This window comes from Lepidochelys kempii, chromosome 1, assembly GCF_965140285.1.
Source record: "Lepidochelys kempii isolate rLepKem1 chromosome 1, rLepKem1.hap1, whole genome shotgun sequence".
Classification (NCBI taxonomy): Eukaryota; Metazoa; Chordata; order Testudines; family Cheloniidae; genus Lepidochelys; species Lepidochelys kempii.
In genome coordinates, this window is record NC_136380.1 from 187,700,804 (window position 1) to 187,709,298 (window position 8,495).

An 8,495-nucleotide genomic window follows, 5' to 3' on the forward strand; every position below is an offset into this window, starting at 1 on the left:
GTGGATATTGGGGGTGCCTGGAGGACCCCATGAGCTGTACTTGAATGATAAAAGAGCCACAGTTTGGTCACCCCTGCTCTAGGTGCTTACAAATTGATTGTTTAATAATTTGTTCCAGTATCTTTCTGGGTATCAAAGTTAGGCTGATTTGTCTGTAATTTGCTGGCTGCTCTTTGTTTCCACTTTTTAAAGTTTGCATTTCTCCAGTCCTCTGGGACCTGGCCTGTCCTCCAAGAGTTCTTGAAAATAATAGCTAACTGTTCCAAGATTGCTTTAGCTAACTCCTTAAGTACCTAGGATTAATTAATCAAGCCCTGCTGACTTGAATACATCTAACTTACTTAAATATTCTTTAACATGTTCTTTCCCTATTTTGGCTTGCATTCCTTTCACCTTGTTGTTAATATTGCGTTGAATATCTGGTCTTTTTAGTCAAGACTGAAGCAAAATAGGTGTTTAAACACCTGCCTTTTTGAGTTCATCAGTTATTAGCTGTCCTTCCCCACTAAGTAGGGGATATTCACTTTGTTGTCTTTCTCTTGTTTCTAATGTATTTAACGAATCTCCTCTTATTGCCTTTTGTGTCCCTTGCGAAGTGTAACTCATCTTGTGCCTTAGCCTTTCTCATTTTGTTCCTATGTGCTTGTGCTGTCCTCTTGTACTTCTCCTTAGCAATTTGTCCATGTTTCCATTTTTTTGTAGGATTCCCTTTTGATTTTCAAGTGCACGTTAAGATGGGTTAACAAGCTCCCCCTCTGTCGTGGGCTGGGATCAGTGTGTTTGAACCCTTTTAGAAACTTCTTTTCTAGCCCAACTATAGTAGGAATGCTGCTGTATTTGGTACTGTACCTTGGACAATGCTTCAACACACAGCCTGCTGCCAGTAGTTATATATGGCTATAATTTGTCAACTACTGTAGATAAAGCTTAATAATCAGCTGAAAATCTGTTTAGATCTGTAGTGTCCAACCTTTGGCCCATGATTTGAGAAACTTAATACTTGATTCCAAATGAACAATGTGTTCCCTGAGCTGTGTCTTTGATTATTTTTTTAAAGAAGTATTTGAATCAGGTGTAGAGGATTCCCCCATTTCCTCTGCAGTTCTAGTAGGCTGAACAGCTGCTGTCTCTTCCCTTTTGCACGGCTCCAGCATGGCAGTTGCTGTTGTACAAGATCTGCAGTGTAGGAGGGGGAGGAGAGAGTGATAGCTGTGGTTGCTCCATTGCCTGCTTCTCTGCTGGGTTGTAGGGGCCCCAGGGCACACAGGACAGGTGCCTACCACACTCTACTTACTCCTAGAGAAATAAACTACTGATTGTGGCCCTTTGCCTTTTTAAAAATATTTAGCCCTCAGGCTGAAACTGTTGGACAACTGGTTTTAGAGCGTCTAGGCAAGCATAAAGGGTGGAGTGGGAAAGTGGAGAAAAGGCTATGGGAGGGGATGTGTGCATACCTGAAGGGAAAACAGAATTGTGGGAGAAAGATACAGAATGAGAAGAGATGGGAAGAATGAAGTTAAAGAAAATTATACAGGAGGATGAGAAACTAGAAGGGAATGAAATGCAGGAGCCATGGTAACTTTTGTTAATGAAAGTGTGCAGGAAGGACTCTGTGACTATCTGGTTTTATATTCTGGGGGGTTTCAAAATAAGTAGGGGGAGTGAAAGAAATCTTCATAGTTTGTACTGTCACCCCTTCTGAGTCACTTCCCATTTATGTGTGACATTCGCTAGCTAGCATGATGAAGCAGAGTTTTTAAACCAGGTTTCTGAAATGGTTTGAATATAAAATCAGAAATGTAGGGCTGATAGGGACCCCAAGAAGTCATCAAGTCCCACCCCCTGTGCTGAGGCTGTAAATGTAGACCATCCCTGGCAGATGTTTAAGAACAGGTTGGACAATGAGGGAGATTCCACAATTCCCTTTGAAGCCTATTCCTGAGTTCAAAATTACCTTTGGAGTTAGGAAAAGCTTTCTACTATCTAACCTAAATCTCTCCTTGCTCCATATTCAGTCTCTCCTTGCTCCATACTCAGCAGGACTACTTGTCCTGCTTTTGGTGGACATGGAGAACAATTGACTAGTCCTCCTTATAACAGCTGTTAACACATTTGAAGACTTAGTAGCTTCCCCCACCATCTTATTCTTCTTTTTGCAAGAGTAACCATGCCTGTTTTAGAGTAGCAGCCGTGTTAGTCTGTATTCGCAAAAAGAAAAGGAGTCCTTGTGGCACCTTAGAGACTAACCAATTTATTTGAGCATGAGCTTTCATGAGCTACAGCTCACTTATGCATCCGATGAAGTGAGCTGTAGTTTACGAAAGCTTATGCCTGTTTTAACCTTCCCCCTCTCCACTGTCTCCTGTGTATAAACCATCTTAAGATATGTTCTAAAGCAGCGTTTTGTTAATACATGCAACCTCAGGGTGGGGGAGGTCCTTGAAGGTGCAGGCTCTGGTGCACTAGAACTAATGCATTTCCAAAATCAAGGTATAGCATGCTGTATAAGGAGTGATAAAACGGGATTCAGTTCTCCTTTCTACCCATCCCTGCCCCAGCTGCAGTGGAGCACAGAAAGGGCTGGAATGGATGGTGAAGCTGCTTTAAGTCAACAGTTGAATTGCAGTGCAATGTGTGAAGGAGGTGAGGCTGCTGTATTCATGAATACTATATATGCTATGATTGGCTGACCTGTAAGGGAGGTTTTGTCTGACACTAGAGTTAAATCAAAAAGAGTTGTCAGGAAAAACAACCAGGAACAGCAATGAGCTACTACGTTTGGCTAGACCCCAGCAAAGATAAGATTTATTTGGCCAGGGGTGGGAGCCAAGGCTCTAAAGGACTCTAAACTATTAACTGCAGTGTTGGTCCAATGAAAAATATTACCTCCTCTACCTTCTCACTCAACTGAGAAATCATTGAGAGAGTTGATCAGAACCTATTCCTTTGAACAGCTTGATGGTGCAGGCTTTGCAGAGGGCGGCTAAAGAAGTTGCCTTACCTGCCTAACAGGGATGGGGGGAGGGGAGGCAAGATCTAAGTAGGCCACAGCTGGACTTTTTAAAATTCTTGGCCTTCCTATTAAAAATAAATAGCCTGTTTGGAAAAGGCTGTATAGTCACTGAATATGCTACTGGTCACAGTTACTGAATCTAAGTCAGGCCTGCTGAGATAATTATAGTCGATACAGAGTGGGTCTGCAACTGGTCTACATCTGACTAGGAGAGTCTCACGATTCTGAGATGAGAGCGTCTGGCTCATCAGCTGTACTGAGAGGGGACTTTGGTGCAACTAGCTTGGCAACAGCACCAGCACATAACACAGGAAGTAGGCGAGGTGTTCTGCTAGCCTCTGCTCACTAGATGGAGGTTGATTTCTTCACCTGGCTGATTATATTGCCCTTTATCTAGCTGCCTACAACTCTGCCCTGTGCAGCAGCAGCCGCCTCATACAGTTCTGACTGCAAGAATGTTAGCCGTGCTGATGTATGCAGGCGTATCATAAATGGATTTTCATATACTACATGAGCAGTTGCTGGAGTTTAGAAAAATCCTTCCTGGAGGCAAGCACCTATTGATTCTGGAACCAATAGGAGAGAACTAACGGGGTATATTTGTAACATTTTCTTTAAAGGCAAAACTGACATTTAGAGAAACTGTTAAATTCAGTGTTGACTGGCACAATGACTATCCCTCTCTGGAAGAGTAAACAGGAAGGGGATGCTTGTCATATTTACAAATACTAAGAGTATGGCAAAAACATGCTACTCCTGCCCTTACTAATACATGGTTACATGTTCCTTAGATTTTGAGAGCAGAAGGCTTTGCCTATGCAACATGGACTTCTCCTTCTCCTCCTCCTCGCTGCCCCCCCTTCAAAAACAAAAATCTCATTTAGGGGTTGGGAGGGCCTGGTCTCTGCCCCTTGTTATGACCTTGCTATGTGGTAGCTTCCATTTGTTTGCTCTTTGCAGGAGGATAGGAGCTGCCTTTTCTGAACTATTACCACCATCTACTGTAACTGTCCACCCCACTCGGACCAACTCCACTTAGGGTAGGTCTACACAACTAAGAAAAACCCACAGGTGGCTCAGGCTCCAGGGCTATTTCATTTCTGGGCTCAGGCTGGATTCTGGGCTCTAGGACCCTGTGGGGTGGAGAGCCCAGGCTCAGAAGTCTACACAGCAATGAAGCAGGGCTACAGTCCAAGCTGGCTGTAGCCCATAGGCCAAGCTGGCTGTAGCCCATAGGCCAGCTGTGGGTTTTTCTATAGTCTGTCCATACAGCTGTAGTGGCTTTTAAACAAATAGGAGTTGAGAACCAATATAGGTAATATGGGGGGGGGGGGGGGAGAAAGTAGTTATGTGTTGTCCTAAGACTTAGGAGGGGATACTGCCAGACCACAGAACCTAAGTAGTATCAGGTCATTAGTACTTTCCTGAAGACTACAGTAGAATAGCTGACTGGTTCTCTCCATTGCAGTATTTTTAGATGATGATTTAAGGCTAGTCCTGAACTACCACAAAACTGGTGACTGTTAGTCACAGCACTCTTAACAATTTCCAGTTTGAGTAATTGCATTAGGCCTATTGCTCTAAAGTGGAGCATTGCTGCTAAGCAGTCATCATATTCTATCCTAGATGTGGGCAAACTACGGTCCATGGGACCATCGTGCCCAGCCTGAGCTCCCTGTTGGGGAGGCTTGCCCCCGGCCCCTTTCCTGCTGTCCCCATCCTCCACCGCAGCTTCAGCTCGCCTTGCCACAAGCGCTCTGGGCAGTGGGGCTATGAGCTCCTGCTGAGCAGCATGGCGGTGTGGCTGGCTCCAGCATGGTAAGGGGATGGGGAGTGATTGGATAAGGGGTAGAGGGTCTTGGGGGGCCTGTCGGGACAGAGAGCAAGGGCAGTGGGGAGGGCAGTCAGGGGATGGGGAACAGAGGGGAGGGGTTGGATAGGGGTGGGGTCCCAGGGCGGGGAGGGGGGGGGGAGGTTGGATGAGTCAGGGGTTCTGAGGGGGGCAGTGGCCAGGGTGTTTGGGGAGGCACAGCCTTCCCTATCCAGCCCTCCGTAGTTTTGCAACCCTGATGTGGCCCTTGGGCTAAAATGTTTGTCCACCCCCGTTCTATCCCCAGAGTAAGCTGTATTACCTGAATGTATATCCCTTTACTTTGGAAATTCACTGAGAAGGAGCCCCCACAGATAAAGTCATTGATTTGGAACACTGTCAGTAAGAACACACACTCTTATGGGAAGTAGACACATGCAAGAAAGATCAACTGCTAACCATGAATGACTAGCCATTTTATAAGTTAGTTATAATACACTCTAGTCCAGGCCACACGTGATTTTGCTTGGGCCTGCTAAAAGGCAGCAATTCTCAGCTTAGCTTATTTTCTCTTCTATTTGAGGGGCTAGAGCATTTCAACTCCATCATTTGAACTCCTTCAGCCAGATGGTTACCTAAGTCTCTCAAATTTCATGCTGTTTTTTTATTCACTGCAGTTCAAGAGGACAATTCCTCCCACACAACTCTCTCAAGTAGAAGAGATCTATTTGACTGAAGGGGTGGGGTAGAGAACATCCTGGGACAGCACTCTTACTAGGGAATTGCTACATTCCAGGAGCTGTAGAGCAATGGTTTTCAACCTGGGGTCTGCAGACTACGTCTAAGATTTCCAAAGGAGGCTGCAGCTCTCTTGGAAATTTAGGGGTCCACAAATGAAAAAAGGTTGAAAGCCACCACTGTAGAGAATGCCTCCTTACAAACATTTAGAACGGTCCCAACATTTTAGCCACGATGTGCCATGTTTCACTGTGTGAAGGGATTCCAGCCTTGGCATGCCAAGGTCTTCTCACTCACTGGGGAAGTGAACACTTCCCAGCTCACTGTATAATACAGAGTAGAATGTAATTCTGATAAATTAAGGAAATTCTTAGCATTTGAGTCAACAACCTTAGGGAATTACTTTGTTAGTCTGAAAGCTGAATATCCATGTAAAAGAGATTTCACAGGCCTGGAGTCAGTCTTATGAGAGACCAGGTACAGCATAGGGTCAAGCAAACTTCCCCATATGCTGCCTCCATCGTGTGTCAGTCCTCATCTGAGGAAACACATAGATTCATAGATATTTAGGTCAGAAGGGACCATTATGATCATCTAGTCTGACCTCCTGCACAATGCAGGCCACAGAATTTCACCCACCACTCCTAAAAAAGACCTCACACCTATATCTGTGCTATTGAAGTCCTCAAATTGTAGTTTGAAGACCTCAAGGAGCAGAGAATCCTCCAGCAAGTGACCCGTGCCCCATGCTACAGAGGAAGGCGAAAAACCTCCAGGGCCTTCCAATCTGCCCTGGAGGAAAATTCCTTCCCAACCCCAAATATGGCGATCAGCTAAACCCTGAGCATATGGGCAAGATTCATCAGCCAGATACTACAGAAAATTCTTTCCCGGGTAACTTGGATCTTACCCCATCTAAAAACCCATCACAGGCCATTGGGCCTATTTACCATGAATATTTAATTACCAAAACCATGTTATCCCATCATACCATCTCCTCCATAAACTTATCGAGTTTAATCTTAAAGCAAGATAGATCTTTTGCCCCCACTACTTCCCTCGGAAGGCTATTCCAAAACTTCACTCCTCTGATGGTTAGAAACCTTCGTCTAATTTCTAATCTAAATTTCCTAGTGGCCAGTTTATATCCATTTGTTCTTGTGTCCACATTGGTATTGAGTTTAAATAATTCCTCTCCCTCTCTGGTATTTATCCCTCTGATATATTTATAGAGAGCAATCATATCTCCCCTCAACCTTCTTTTAGTTAGGCTAAACAAGCCAAGCTCCCTGAGTCTCCTTTCATAAGACAAGTTTTCCATTCCTTGGATCATCCTAGTAGCCCTTCTCTGTACCTGTTCCAGTTTGAATTCATCCTTCTTAAACATGGGAGACCAGAACTGCACACAGTATTCCAGGTGAGGTCTCACCAGTGCCTTATATAACGGTACTAAAACCTCCTTATCCCTACTGGAAATACCTCTCCTGATGCATCCCAAGACGACATTAGCTTTTTTCACAGCCATATCACATTGGCAGCTCATAGTCAACCTATGATCAACCAATACTCCAAGGTCCTTTTCCTCCTCCGTTACTTCTAGTTGATGCGTCCCTAGCTTATAACTAAAATTCTTGTTATTAATCCCTAAATGCATGACCTTACACTTCTCACTATTAAATTTCATCCTATTCCTATTACTCCAGTTTACAAGGTCATCCAGATCCTCCTGTAGGGTATCCCTGTCCTTCTCTAAATTAGCAATACCTCCCAGCTTTGTATCATCTGCAAACTTTATTAGCACACTCCCACTTTTTGTGCCCAGGTCAGTAATAAAAAGATTAAATAAGATTGGTCCCAAAACTGATCCTTGAGGAACTCCACTGGTAACCTCCCTCCAACTTGACAGTTCACCTTTCAGTAGGACCCGTTGTAGTCTCCCCTTTAACCAATTCCCTATCCACCTTTCAATTTTCCTATTGATGCCCATCTTATCCAATTTAACTAATAATTCCCCATGTGGCACAGTATCAAACGCCTTACTAAAATCTAAATAAATTAGATCCACTGCGTTTCCTTTATCTAAAAAATCTGTTACTCTCTCAAAGAAGGAAATCAGGTTGGTTTGGCACGATCTACCTTTTGTAAAACCATGTTGTATTTTGTCCCATTTACCATTGACTTCAATGTCCTTAACTACCTTCTCCTTCAAAATTTTTTCCAAGACCTTGCATACTACAGATGTCAAACTAACAGGCCTATAATTACTTGGATCACTTTTTTTCCCTTTCTTAAAAATAGGAACTATGTTAGCAATTCTCCAATCATATGGTACAACCCCTGAATTTACAGATTCATTAAAAATTCTTGCTAATGGGCTTGCAATTTCTTGTGCCAATTCTTTTAATATTCTTGGATGAAGATTATCTGGGCCCCCCGATTTAGCCCCATTAAGCTGTTTGAGTTTCACTTCTACCTCCATATCCTCATTCCCATTTATCATGCTACCATTATCCCTAAGATCCTCTTTAGTCTTATTAAAGACTGAGGCAAAGTATTTGTTTAGATATTGGGCCATGCCTAGATTATCCTTGACCTCCACTCCATCCTCAGTTTTTAGCGGTCCCACTTCTTCTTTCTTTGTTTTCTTCCTATTTATATGACTATAGAACCTTTTACTATTGGTTTTAATTCCCTTTGCAAGGTCCAACTCTACTTGACTTTTAGCCTGTCTCACTTTATCCCTACATATTCTGACCTCAATAAGGTAGCTTTCCTTACTGATCCCTCCCTTCTTCCACTCCCTATATGCTTTCTGCTTTTTCTTAATTACCTCTCTAAGATGCTTGCTCATCCAGCTTGGTCTACAACTCCTGCCTATGAATTTTTTCCCCTTTCTTGGGATGCAGGCTTCCGATAGCTTCTGCAGCTTTAATT

At 43.6% G+C, this 8,495-nt stretch overlaps 1 protein-coding gene across 3 annotated transcripts in view; it reads left to right on the forward strand.

Moving 5' to 3' along the window:
- The window catches only part of LOC140895389 (DDB1- and CUL4-associated factor 6), a 247,164-nt gene that overhangs the window by 60,946 nt on the left and 177,723 nt on the right, over positions 1–8,495 (forward strand). The window lies entirely within an intron of this gene.